The sequence below is a fragment of the Scophthalmus maximus genome, chromosome 8, assembly GCF_022379125.1.
Source record: "Scophthalmus maximus strain ysfricsl-2021 chromosome 8, ASM2237912v1, whole genome shotgun sequence".
NCBI lineage: Eukaryota > Metazoa > Chordata > Actinopteri > Pleuronectiformes > Scophthalmidae > Scophthalmus > Scophthalmus maximus.
In genome coordinates, this window is record NC_061522.1 from 21,054,810 (window position 1) to 21,069,679 (window position 14,870).

Below are 14,870 nucleotides of genomic sequence, written 5' to 3' on the forward strand. Positions count from 1 at the left end.
TTAACAAAACCTCATGAACTGGAGACAGCTCCACGTGAGGCAAGAGCAAACCAATTCCCTGTTGGTGTATCCTGGTCCACCTCTCCAATTACTGCCAGGATGTCCCAAGGAAAGACAACTTGAGCTCTCAAAATCCCTCGCCTCCCTCTAACCACACACAGGTAGCTCAACCACTCATTAAAAATCCTCGCTCCGGTCTTCTCTCATGTGTGCGTGTCCCATCCCCCCGTCCCCCCGCCCCCAAGAGACTTCTGGGAATCTCTTGTCTTTTTTCCACTTAACTGAGCCCCAGACTGACCTTCACAAAGATGAACCAGCAACGAAGACTCCTCATGAAAGAATTCACCACACTTTGAGACACACTGTCATGTACTCTGCTGGCTGAAAAATGTACTTTGCAGCTGAATGCACTCTGAGTCGAGCAGGAGAAATAAGTAGAGCATGCATTATCACCCCCCAAAACAAGACAAACCCCATATAAAGTAATATGTAAGATAACAATTTAAGATGCAAGCAGCGTAGAGCGGGCCCTCGCACACCTGAGGGGAGCTGGCAAGGTGCTGGTTGACACAGCTGAAATAGGTGGTGCCATAGTGTTCCTGTAAATTGGCATGTGGACGTCTTCAGGCCGGGACTCCTATCAAATGTAAAGTTTGGTGCAGCTGCAACAATGTATATATATGAGTTACAACAACTTCCTGTTTCATTGCGAAGGATTGAAATTCGCCACGCTGCCAAGGAAATGCAAACCAGCTGTGCACTTCCTCACCCATTACACACTACGCAAATTAATGTGTGGGGGGGGGGGGGGGTTGAGGGTGATGTCTTTATAAGTTTTGTTGTGTTCGATGTGCATACTGTATTTCAAACATGAAGGTCAAAAGCATGGGGGTTCTAGGGTGCCCCCTTCGGTCGTTTGGCCACACCCATATTCAATAACCATATGGGATATAAAGGTCAGCTGCTCTGGATGGATGTGCAAAATAACGTGCATAACATTTTGAAATACCCCTAGCCATCCAAAAAAGCTTGAAGTACTTTGGGGGGTGCTATTGGCCTGTCACACTAGTGAGTCTCCTGTAAAATTAAAGGTGACACAGAAAACTCAAAATTGCAATGGGGCAAGGCAAGTCCAGGGATCCAGAGGTACAGACAGGAAGGTTCCAGGGTGATCCAGTGGAGTGCAAAGAGCTGAGACTTTCAAGGATTGTTCAAGGGGTAAGGGTGGGAATCCAGGGAGTCGTGTGGCTTGGAGCTGGCTGAAAAAAAAAGTTCAGTTCATCCTTCCAAACATTATTATGTGTCATCATATTCCTTGAAATTTCCAAAACTTAACCAAAGTTTGATTTTAGTGAAATTGCTTCTCGCTTCAAAAGACGTTCCCTTCAGTCCCTGAGGAAGTCAACAGGTTCCTTTCTCCCACGAGCTGTTTCATTGAAGCTTGTTTGAAGTTAGTTAAGATGTACCTGAAAAGGGTATCTCATCTTTCCATGTTACATTTAGCCAAAAGATATTCTGAATATTAGATTCGAGGAGCTCTTTACCAATGCTCCAAATCTTTCCCAGGGTAGACAAAACCATAGCAAAAGAAGAAAAAACATCTATAACGACCGTAATTCATTTATGTGAACCAGTTCCGGCCCTGGTATTGTGAGTGCGTTCACACATTGTAATGGCTTATGGGGCTCTTAATGGAACCTATTGTTAATGTTCTGCTGTTTCTGCTGAGGCCAGCCTACCATGAGAAAAAAGGCCCATTGAGTTAGAGTTTACTTTAAGATGGTTCTCACAGGAAAGATAACAGCAGTTGTGTTTTGAATTCACCGATGTACAGTGTGAGTGATGTCCACTGTCTGCGAGGAAGAAAGGCGGAAGTTGCATGAAACTGTTATTGCTGTTGCTAAAGCTCTCGTAGAGGAGCCTGGCGTGTTTCAATCTTCCCAACCAAAAGCTGCTACGATCAATGTTTTTATAATAACAATGGATTGAATCACTACGTGAATGTGAGAGGTTTTGTTTGTAGTGACAAACACACAAGATTAGTAGCAGAGCGGAGTGGACCGGCTGGGGTGTATGTTTGCATATTGTTACTATATTCTATTCCTATAGTATTCCATCATTATGTTCTAGTTTTTTTTTATTTCGGAGAGCCCTTTGTGCGCTCTGATTGGCAAGTGCTATGCAGATAAGATTTATTGTTGCCATTATTATTGATTCATAACCTGAATCCTTTTTTTTCTTAATGAGTTATATTAACCGCTGCTGTCTGAACACCAACAATGCAAATAGAGTTTTGCCTCCTGAGAAATCTAGACTACATAATTAAATGTAGGATTCACGGTTGGATAAAACAATGTATTACGTTTTCGACGCTTCTTTACTAGTAACAGTAAGTCGAGTTTTTAATAATATGCAGATCCATTGGCTCTCAAACTGGGGGGACATACAGCCACTGCATGAGGAGGAGTGAACGCCCAGGAGAAAAATATGGAGTGAAACTAATTTTAATGAATATAACGTATGCAGGGAAAATGAGCAAACTCCTGGGCAAACACCAACTGTGTGCCACCGCTAAAAAAGGTAACACATTTACCAACAACTGTTGGGTTTCACTAACATTGTGAGGTCGCGACCTTGATAGGTCAAGTGCCTTGATGAGATAACATATGTAACAATTCGGCACTATAAAATTGAACTCTATTGAATTGAATGTTTTATCCTTGTGAAGCACTTTGTGACTGGTGTCTGTTAAAAAGGTGCTATATAAATACAGATTACTCACTTACTTCAATTTCATGTCATGTTATGGTCCATTTTAACCACAACAATGCAGCATTGTGTTTGAAGAGACAAAGCCAGCGAAGTAAAAAAAAGTACCAATAGCCAACATTTTGCTGCTGTTTGACTCATATACAGTTGGGCTCCCATACATTGTGTTGACCATGATTTCCCACTAATTATTATCCAACTCTCTCAACAACGCACATTTGATACCAATGCTTCAAGTCAGAGTTGAATAATGAGCCTTAAACCTTTGTGTAATGTAAATTGTAGATTTCTGAACAGAAAGTTAACGTTAAACTCAGATGTGCCACAGGTCCACCCACCATCCTGAACACACCGTTAATTACACAACACAAAGGACTGACCGCTGTCTTTCTTGGCGCCTAACGTTGAAATTGGAAACTCATCAAGTGCAGAATTCAATATGGATATCATTTCTAATAATTTCTAATGATTAATGATTAAAAATATTGTCCTTCCAAAAGAGGGAACACGCATCAGAGTGTAATTACAAATGACGAAGAATACACACAAACACAAATTCCCCTGCGCATAAGCACATAATTTCCCTCATTCACAAAAGTGTTACCTTCAGTCAAGAATGCACAAAGGGACGAGGTATGGTGAAGGTGTTCTCATCATGTTTGCATTCCTTTGAGATTGCTTTTAGCAATGAAAAGTGCTCTACCAATGAAATGTATTATTATTATTATTATTATTATGTTCCCCGTAGCGGTGTATGACAAGATTTCTGTGTTGCTTCCTTTAATCTCCAGCAAGCTGAAAACCACCATGAAGCGTAGATATATTGTAGCTGCTCTGGGAGGGAGAGACAGGCAGACAGCAAGTTAATATTTCACGTCTGCAGAGGTTTTCAGCGAGCTGGGGACCACATGAAACACCGTTTGATGGTTAAACCAAGTAGTGAGAAATCAGCGGGATAAAACCTCCAGGATAAAAAAGGGCCTGAAAGAACATTGTCTCTTCTTTCTTTAGGAAGTCATCTGAGAGAATTGAAGATTGTTTTGGACCACAGAAAAATAATAAATCTGTACCCTGTCCCCGTGCAGTCAACCATGTGACAGTGAGTCTGATTATTCTCACCAACATGCCCAGTGTTTGTGTGAGGAACATCACAACTGTTGCACAATATAAAAGGCCTGAATGTTAAGCATTGTGCTAAGAAAAGTTCTATTTTTGTCACAAAGATGTGGACCTGAGACTTGACTTGCTGACTGATGTGACTTGAGCTTAAACTTGACCTGAAAGCAAAAACTTGCAAGCTTAATGTTTTGATCCGGTAAAATCTCAGAAGCCAGGTGGCTTGAACATTAAATTATCAGGCCTACTGTACCGAACGAGCTTGATCATACTTACGTAAACTGCACGATACAGAGCTTTGAAGCCACGTCATTTGATGGCCATCATTCATAGTTGTGAAAACGTGTGCAGCTGTAAACAGACATATGTTCGTGAACTAGGGAATTCTGAAATCACAGAAGTTGATACACAAAGAATAGAATAGAATAGAATAGAATAGAATAGAATAGACAACATTATTCATCCCGCTCGGGGAAATTCACTTGTCACAGCAGCACAGTATCACACAGGGTATTAAAAATACAGGAACAAAAGTGAACTGCAACATTGATTACAAAAAATACCTTCAGACAATTCAGCTCTCTGGAGGATTTGTTTCGTCTCCTCTGTGTCTCTGCAGCCTGCTGGCTGATGCCTCTGCCAGGCTTGCACAGCCAGGCCTTCTTCCACAGAGCTGTGTCAGCTCTGGAAGAATAGTTTAGGTGCACCCATTACCATTCTGCTATTGGGGCAAAAATGCTCTGGCTTGTTTGTGTTCGTTTGAACCCATCACGGTCGTCTTGGGTGGCGCCAAGCACAGGATGCAGTGACAGTGTCCCGGCAAAATAGTTTGGAGAGAGAACTCGCTTCGGTGGAACCTTTGCACGTGCAGAGGCCATCGACAAAGTTTCAGTGTGGGTTGCTCACTCAGAGGTTGGTGTCGTTTCCAGTGGCAAAGCACACTTTAGGAAACTCTAACGGGCCACAGGCGAAAGGGGAGGAGAAAGTGTTTACTGTACACCCGCAGCCTACATCCGGTGAGTCAGTCTGCGCCCCTGCAGACTGTGGAGCTCGTCGATTCAAATTGAAAGCGACCCGAACACTTTGTTCTTCCCTTTCCAGACTTCCTCTGGCCTCACCGCCGTCTCAGCCGCTGTCCTTTGTTTGGCTTAACTGCAGTTCTGATGGGAGAAAAGTCTCAAGGGCAGCCCCACTTTTGAGGATTTGTCTCATTAAACCTGGTCAGAATAACACACCTAGACATACAACGTACCTTTTGTTTGATTCTTGTTCCAGGTTTTCACAATGATTTAACTCATGATGTTGGGTATGACATGATGAGAATATGTCACGGGTCCCTTACAGACAAGCAAATGTTTCCTTGGTGCACTTTTTGTAATATTTCTCCTGCATGATTTGTTTGAAAAGCACACTTCTTTGTTTGTGCCTCTTATGTTTTATTCTGTTTTCTTGAGTCCTAATGTCAAATATGTAACCCAATGAAGAGGTCCCTATAGAGGCAGCAATAATTTAGTACCCGAAACAATAAGTTGACTGAAGAGTTGGATTTATTTTTGAAGTTTTCAGCATTACAATTTTTACTGTTACTGTTTTAGATTTCATAAATATTATGCCGTATATTTCTAGAATTTTCTGATATCAAAGCCAAAAGCTTGCAACTAAAACTCAAACTCAAATCTGTGATTCTTGCTGTATTAGTCTGCTTTAAGGCAAGCAACAGAGAACAGGGGCACAGTATTGTCAATAAGCAGAAAGTAAAGAATTTCAACACCAAATGGGAAAGAGATAGAACACTAATAAAGCGGAGAAAAAAAAGCATGAAAATTGAAAACAAGAAGATAGGCGGTCATAGGTGATGGTGAGAAAAAGAAACAAGCTTTTCATAAGAACAAGTGAGAGAATAGAGTAGACAAAGGCCACAGAGAGAACAGAGGAGGAGAGCAGGACAGCTGCCCTCTGTCAGAGTCTTCCGCCTCTAAATAACGAAGGAGCAAAGATGACCTACCAAGTTTTAACAGCCATGGGCCTCCGAAACCCGGAGAGTGACGGGGGGAGATGGAAGAGAAGATGGAGGGATTGCATATGAGGGGGAAGCTGTCACATTTTTTCTCAAAGTGTCAGTTCTTCACAGACATCATTTATAAAACTGTGCGTAGGATCCTTACTAAAATTGTACGTGCGCCCAAAAGCTGAAAAAGGCGTACGGCAAAAAAAATATTCTGACTTATAAAACCGTGCGTACACCTGTGAGCAATTCTCCCTTTATAAATCACTGATCACCTACAAGTGTGCGTACTTGAATCAGCCTCATATCCCGCCCCGTACACGCACTTGCTTAACCATAAATAGTCAATGCAAATCACCCTCATGAATGCTGATCCGTATATTAATGACCCTGGCATCCAATTGTTCCTATGTTTCAACAAGGTGCAAAAAGAACAAAAAAATACGTCACTTCTCAGACACTGACATAGACTCGCCTGTAGGGAGGTGGATGCCCAGAAATGTGTGTGTGTGTGTGTGTGTGTGTGTGTGTGTGGGGGGAGGGGGTCTCTCTGTTAATACATGCTCAGTGTCTCAGGGCAAAGGACAAGTTTTCTCTGCATTGTGCCGCTGTTGAGGAAGTAAAAGGAGTCGGTCCCCGGGGCGAGAGAAAAAAAATTGCGAGCTCTATGCGTGAGGCATCAATATTTATAATCGTTCTTCTCACGGCAAGTTCACCTGATGAGGACAGCAGTTGTGTGCCAATTCAGGGGCCGCCTCCTCCAGAGGACGTAGTCTACGTGGCCGACTGAGGCTACCAACGGCCGAACTAAAATGAGACGGTGTGGTCTATGGAGGATTTCCTATTTGCCATCACCAGCGTGCTCCGGCCTTACTGCTGTCGCCTAGCAACGAAGCTGCAGTTGCCCAAGTTTCGAAAGTTATTCAACGGCGCATGATGAATCCTGGTATAGGTTGGGAACTGAAGGATCCACCTGTTGGATCCTCTGTTAAATAGGAATGGAAAGACATAATTGTCAGACGCTTTTGAAGGAGCCCTTTGAAATGGAACACAGCTATATCACCCAATAAGGGAAGATGCATGTCCTGCTATCTGACTAATATCTACAGAAGTAACTGAATGTTATACTTTCAAGGTAAAGGCTACAATAGTTTTTTTCTTCAAAGCCCTGTCTATGACGCTGAAAGAGAAGAATGGCAGCTTTGCCCATCACAGGGAAGGAATCCAGCAACACCAGGCAATGCAGCCTGAGGAAGTGTTATGTTCTCTTAATCAACTCAGCAAGTTAACATTAGTTTGATCAGTTAGCCAACTAGAGTGGACATGATCTTTTAGCTGTAGTCGTCATGTCAGCCGACAAAATGAGTGGTTAGTTTCTAAAAAAGAGACGGCGGCATTTCTCTACCTCTGTCTGTAGACAAAACAAGGCCTGGAAATAATCAGGCTAAAGTATGGATCGTTTGGTCAAAATGTAAATTTCAAAGCATATGACAAAAGATTGGTGCTGATAGTCGACCGAGGTTTTTTGAATGACTGATCTCATTAGCAATAACTTTTAAAAATAATTCATCAATCATAGCTTCCACGTAGTGTCAGTCACAGAGCATCTTACGTGATTCCAGCACACTGTTTTAATGTGATGTTTTATGACTGAGCACTATAAAACACTGTTTTTACGCAGGTAATAACCTGCACTCTCCTCAATTGTCACAACCTGGTCATACTGTAACTACAGTATATGCCGAGTGTCGTGCACTGCACAACGCTCTGACGTGGGATCAGTCTGCGGTCTCCACCAGCTGATCATTTGACCCCTCCTGCTGATCAATACTGCCCCATCTGACCACTTCTATTCCTGGCCACCATCCCTGCAGAGCCAGCCGCCTCGTCTTTTCCGCTCGCCTCGCTGGGACCAGCCTGGCACAGCAGTGCCTGCTGCGAGCTCTGACTCATTTAAAGAGAGCGCCCGGTGACAACACATCATACACAAGGCCCATGACTGTTCTTGTGTTACAGTGTTTGCTGTTCCCACATGCAGCCATATGGGAACAGCTCCCTGTTTAATTCAGCATTGATCACTAATTCACACACCTCTCGGATATTAACAGACGACCACTCTGAAGCAGATCAGGGGACATTCATGATTTATTAATCCCAGTGTGAACAGCTGAGTGACCCAAAAATTTAATGAGAACAGTATATAAAAATAACCACTCTGACCCATATTTAGTTTAAATATGGGTCAGAGTACATAAAAATACAGTTAATCTGATGAGGCTTCTTAGCCCAGACTTAAAACAGCTGTGATTCTAAAAGCTCATGAAAGTTAAGGCACTGCCACTCAACCACACACACACACACACACACACACACACACACACACACAACACACACTCTTGGGATCTTCTGTAGTTGCTGGTGGTCAGGTTCTTGATATCCTTCGTCATCAACCTGAAACGAGAGGAGACAAAGAACAAACCTTTTATTGCTCTAGAATTAATAGGACATCTTTTTCAAAGTGTCACCATTCTACAAAGACTATTTAGAGAATACTTAAATCAGAGGAATTTGTCATTCAGCAGCGGCTCTCAGCTCAATTTGCTAAAAACACCAGAGATACACCAAGTCCAGCCTGAGTCTGTATTCATCGGGCATCGCAGAGTCACTCCTCGAGTTTGTGTTGAAAGTTCACCCTGGACAAACAACACTGTTACCTAAGAGAGTTATTTATGAAGCATCCTACACTCACTGTCAGCGAGGAGAAGGACTACTCCTCGGAGAGAGCGTGACATTGCTGTTTTACAACACCCGGGGTTGCAAAGTCGAAAGTATGATGACATGTTGTTCTCTGACAGCTGTGAAATATTGAAATATTACACAGATAAAAATTCAGACAAGACAAGACGTTTTATTATGTGGAGGTTTTTCATGTGTGGGTACAAGTAAGGCAGCCTACCAAGATTATATATGTAAAAAATATGACGTTAGGAATAATTATTAGACCACATTGACAAAAACAACTATGTACTGCAGTGTCAACGACATTTGTGGCGTTAAAAAAAGGGTCTTCAATTAAAGGGCCCATATTATGCCCCTTTTACACAAGTTACATTGGTTTTCAGGTGTGTGAACTACATGTCTTTGCCATTCCATGTCAAAACACCTCAAGGATCAAGCCACACAGCCCCCTCCTCTCTCTGTATAAACAGCCCTGTGAGACTACGGTCGATTCCAGCGCTTTCCTGCTCACTCCTCGCCCCCCTCCCTTCGTGTTCCGCAAAGCTCCGCCTTGCTCCACCTTGCTCCTCCCCGGGTCTGCTGACCGAACGCCGGCAGCCGCGACCGACCGCCGGCAGCCGCGAGCCGCGAGGTCCGCCGGCAGCAAGCCGGCAGCCGCGACAGAACGCCGGCAGCCGCGAGAAAATGATGGCGTAGACGCGATCTGTTTTTCCGCACTTCAAGGTGGGAGATGCTGCTCAGGTTGGGGGCGTGGTCTCCCCAGTAGCAGGAGACAACTTATGTCACTTGACGCCCGGGCTGTGATTGGTTCGTTTACAGACCGTCTGCACGATAAACCCAAACCACGAATCAACGACTCACTGTTTTCTTTTCATTCCCAGTGGGCTGGCAGACACCCCAGATAACCAAATATACGTGGAGGCAGGCTGAAAAGGTACCTGGAGCATAATATGGGCCCTTTAAGGTCAGCATAGTGAATTTGGCTCTGCTGTGAGAAACTACTCCATGTACAACATCTTGGCCCCTACAGTTCCTCTCTCAGCTACATCCCGTATTAACTATGTGCCCGACGTGTCGACATGAGGAGATGGTTCATCTTTTTCTGTAAAGTAAGTCTTGGGTAATATAACAATATAAACCTACTTTAACCATGCACTTTAGTCTGAAACATAGGAAGATCTAAAAAAAAAAAGTTCACCTTCTGTAGTTAAGTTAAAGGAAACACGTCCGGTTGATATTTCGATACCACCGTGATGTCACCACGATGGCACGCCTGGCTGCTAGTCTGACACCGCCCCCAACGAAGCCAGGTACAGCGAGAGTGGAGGCCGACGCTTCCTACCTGCGCCTGCTTCCTACACAGGCTGGAAGCCTTTGACCAATCACAACAAAGTGGGCCAGCTGGTCAATCAGAGCGGACTGGGCTTTATCAGAGACTGAAAATGGATCCGCAGGAATGGACAGTATGAGGAAACTGATGTGTTTCCTGAACAGTATAGCATGTAAACCCTTTCAAGTAATATCATTAAGCACCCTTACCATGAACATTGTGTACTGTTGCAAGGACATGAGTTTCTGTATGGCCAGTTTCAAATATTATTCAGTTTTTATCAAAGTGGTCAGTCAATAAGCTTTCAATCATCAGACATCTTCAAAACCAGAGTAGAGATTCAAATGATTTGAGAAAGTAAAGGGAGTTGTTAAAATCCTTTGACTGCTTGTCTTAAAAAGAAGAACTGCACGAAATGTTCCTACTCTGAGACACTTGATCGATATGGACCCTGATCCATTACTGCTTTTGAATTTTCAAATTTCCAAGTTGTGGAATCATCATCACAGGCATCTCCTCTATGCACGTCAAAGTCTGTTGACATTTTTGCATGATCGACATGAGCCTGAGCGACAATGAGCGACAGAGCGGTGGAGTGAAAGCAGAATAAGAGAATGCGCAATAAATATGGAAAAAGAAAGAGAAAAAGAAAGAGAGGCAGACAGAGAATGAGATAGAGAGATGTTATCTTGTTACAGACGGCCTCTGTGCTGGTCAATGTGCTCAATGGACAATAAGTGGACAACATAATGGAATTGTAATGTAACATCACAGAAGGCTGATCCAAGGTCAGTGTTGGAGAAAAGAATATGAGGCCCCCACTGTGTCCTCAGTGGACCTGATGTTAATATACTGCAGTGTTAGTTATTAGATGTAGACACATTATGTCATGGTGGGTGTTTACAGAGTGGTTTCATTAGTGGGATTTAATGGGCAAGTGCGTGTTTGATGACTCAAGTTCGCATATTGTTTTCTGTAAAATTATGTGTACAGGTGGACATCTATTAAACACACACTGCACCCCTGAGTACACAACATGAAGTAGGAGGGCTTGTTTCTCCTCTTTTGTTCGGTTGTAGCTCTTCAGAGAAACTATAATGTTCTCAACAAGAATTATAATTAGTACTGTTTTATCTTGCCTTGTGCTACCATGCAGCTCAGTAGGTAGATCTGGGTACTATCCGTGCCAGGATTAAGGGATAATTCGACTTTACTACAACCTGGGTCTTATTTCTGTATAACTTTGGCCATTCATTCTATCATTTATAATAGAGGTACTCAAGGGAATTATTGAGATGTGTGGAGAAATAAGATGGGTCAAATAACATGCGCGGACAGTGAGACAGATTTAAAAAACGACACACGTTTGATTGGATTTCTCAACTTCAAGGCACTGAACAATTTTCCCAATCAATTTGTTTGGAGCAACACATAAATGCAATATTATCAGGCAAAGCTGAAACAGTTTGGAGTGTTTTTATATGAAAGATTTAATGAAAATTGTATTTATATTTTGAATGTGCAGTTCTCACTGATTTGAAGTGGGCACACTGAGAAAGACAGGTGATGCAAAATACTGTGTTTCAGTGCACCAATCAGAGTTTAGAACCATTTGAGTCAAAATCTGATGTGGATGTTTGTTTATGATGCCACTGTCAATCAAATGTGGTTTGACCACAACCACACTGTCCTGAAGAAGCAGATTATATCAGATTTCAAGATTCTATACACTAACAATATCTATGCATCCTTTTTCTCATTCTTACCCAGGTTACGGTTGTGGTGGCAGCACGTCTAGCAAAGTAGTCCTCTTAGTCATCCTTGTCATCCTACCCTCACTTAAGAACCCCTTAGAAACTTAAATTCCTTCATTTTGGGCAGAATGTGTGCTCCAACCAGAACATAGCAATGGCCTCAGACTTGCGGGTGCTGACCCTCATCCTGGTTGCTTCAGACTCAGCTGCAAACCGTTGCAATGCACATTGAAGGTCACAGTCTCTTGAAGCCAACACAACCACATCATCTGCAAATAACACCAACTGTTGCTTGTTTAATTTCATTTTTAATGCTATCAAAAAAGCTAAAGTTTTCAGAGCCTATTAACAGTAAGGAGCTGATGAGGTAAAAGTGAGCATAGTGTTAGTTCAGGCAGACCAAAAAGCCAAGCTCAGCCACGACCCAGCACATCAGCTGCCAGAGATCTCTATGCCAGCCCACATCAGCTGATGGCTTAGCTGATCAAAATCTACGCATTCAATTGGCAAAGCTCATATTGTGCACTCTATTCAAGCTGCTTTAGCCTGCCTATATTTGCTGCTTTCAATGCCAGCCACTTCATCACCCACCTCCACCCCAGCACTTCCTTTTCATCTAACTTAATCTAACTTGTCATGTGTTGTCATTGATGCCTGCTCTGATCTTTGCTGGGGGTCTTTGGGTTCCATTCCTTGAAGGCTCATGGAAGGGTAGGGAGATGTGCTGTCCCTACAGGGTCCCAGAACAGAGCCATACCGCCAAATATAACTTACTGCTGTTATTTATATGAATTCATTTTGACTATATAGTGGTCCTGACTGAATTACTGTTTTGCTTCCAACAGGAGTTGTGAGATCAAAAGGGAAAACAAAGGAAAAGACAACATTTCATGTTGCATATAAAATATGCAACAATGAATGTGGACGATACAAGAAGGACAATTTTTCTGTGTAATTTTCCTTGACAAGTGATAACAGTTGCAAAACAGTTCAGACATGCCATCTTGAAAATCAGCACCTGTTAATGTGTAGAGCAGACGATGTCAGACTTACGCTGAGAAGTTTGAAAACTGTTTTCCCAGTGTCCCATCTGGTATTTCTAAAAATACACACTACTTACAGTAAAAATATCCTGACTGTCGAGTGTGGCCCCATTCTTCTGTACACACACGAGCTTGGTGCAACAAATTTTGTGGGTGCGACACTGTGTTTCTACTAAAAGGTTTTTGTTGATAAAAGACACATGATGAGTGTTGTTTTATGGGACTAACACCTTCTTTTAAATTCACAGTGGGGCTTTGATGGCTTATGACTCAGGCAATTAGAGATGGGTAATGTCACTCTAAAAAGCTATTAGGCATCTTTCTAATTAGATATAAGCCATGATGATACATGAGGGGGGTATTAAAGGGATGTAGCACTAATTATAAACAGGGAATATTTTAAGTTATATAAATATATCCAAGGATTGTGTATTTACAAACACACAAACACGAGTGTTAGTTATATGTGTCCAGTTCCTCTGAAATGAAAGAGAAACTCAGAGTGAACAAGCGGTTGAATCACACCAAACAACTGGGCCAAGTTGTCCTTGATGCAAAATTCACTCTAAAGTAGCTCATCTTCAACCTGCAGTTTTGCTAAAGTTGATTCATTTGCAACAAAACAAAGATCTGTATGGCAAAATGTTCTCTCCCTAATAAATTAAAAAGAAAAAAAAGTGTTCAATATCACAGCTGAAATGCAAAGTTTGATTTGAAAATTCAAAATGAAATAGTCTAATATGGAAAGGCTCGATAGAACTTCATCATCAAACTTTTACTGTGATAAATACGATACACACTCGCTGTGTAGATCGTTCAGCACTACAAAACTATGTACTACTGGATTCAGCAGACGGTACCAGCACCTATAAAAAACGCACAGCCCCCGACACTGCCTGAATACAGTGTGTCAAAACCACGTTCAGTATAAACCAAAGAGTACTGAAGTTTGGCTGCTGCAGTTTACCCAAAATAATATGAAGAATCTGAAGCATAACCTTCAAACTTCCCATGCAGCACTAATTTATACCCGCTAACCCTCGGCTACCTTACTTACAATGTGATGACCATATGCAACTTTTCCATTTGCTGTCTCCTAATGATAAGATGATAAGAATCCCACAGACTCTGATCAAATAATCTGTGGTTGCGGTTGCAGAAAAATTCAATGACAGCAGACAGGGTTGCTGGGTAACCACTATCCCCTAAACATTTCAGGGTAAGTATGAATGCTTTCATAATCACATTAAGAGCATCACTGCCAAGAAATATTTCTAAAGGTCAGAGATTTTTAATTTTATTTTATTTTAGTCTGGCTGAACTCATAATGGCCGTTATGAATAGGCTGCATTTTTCTACTGAAACCATTTATTATCCATTGTTATTCTCATTACCTGAGTTGGCTGCTTGTTACAGTACTTTCAGTGTTCAGAATTCAATTCAATTCAATATTTCCCTTATTGTGTCTGAAGCGTTAAATGACCCGCCCCTACACAACATATCAGACATGCCTTTAGTTTCAACCTTTCAGACCTCTCAGGTCTTGAGGCCTATCGCACTTTCTCCAAATCTATTGAAAGCGCTTAGCTTTCTGATACCTGTGTTACTCTCCTTCTCCAATTTTCGTTTTGGCATTTTTGGCATTTCTTGTCCTCTTAATGCACTTAGAGCTGCATTTGTATCATGGTGTTTTATTAATTTGCTTGATTTTACATTGAAGGGTAGTGTGAAACCTGGGGTAGTTCGTTTTAGGCATTCTGGAGTCTTACAGAGGGAGAGAAAGATGAATGATTGACCTTAGACCTTGAGCAGTAAGGTGAACCATCATCTCTGCTAACCTGTCTGACCCGCGTGTCTGTGCTGGACAGCCAAGGTCTGCTCTGCTTTCATCGGCCTGCCACAGTCAAGCTGTCTGTCAGACACACAACATGGAAATATAACAGAGAGCAAGAAGCAGGAAGCGAGGGAGCAAGCGGGGATCTGTTCTGTACGAAGTATTTTCGTTTAGACAAATTGTTTTCGTTTTCTTGGTTTTACAACATACTGTATGTATATATCTAGCCACCTTCAATCGTTTTTTTTCAGATTCAAAATCCTTCATCTTTAACGTAGAG

At 42.2% G+C, this 14,870-nt stretch overlaps 1 protein-coding gene across 4 annotated transcripts in view; it reads right to left on the reverse strand.

The window, feature by feature from the left end:
- Positions 1 to 8,017: 8,017 nt before the first annotated feature.
- The window catches only part of LOC118312625 (endonuclease V-like), a 72,169-nt gene continuing 65,316 nt past the window's right edge, over positions 8,018 to 14,870 (reverse strand). For all 4 annotated transcript variants that reach the window (XM_047333948.1, XM_047333947.1, XM_035637392.2 and 1 more), the window contains one exon: positions 8,018 to 8,341. The gene's annotated coding sequence lies outside the window, so the exon portion shown is untranslated. The remainder of the gene's footprint in view (positions 8,342 to 14,870) is intronic.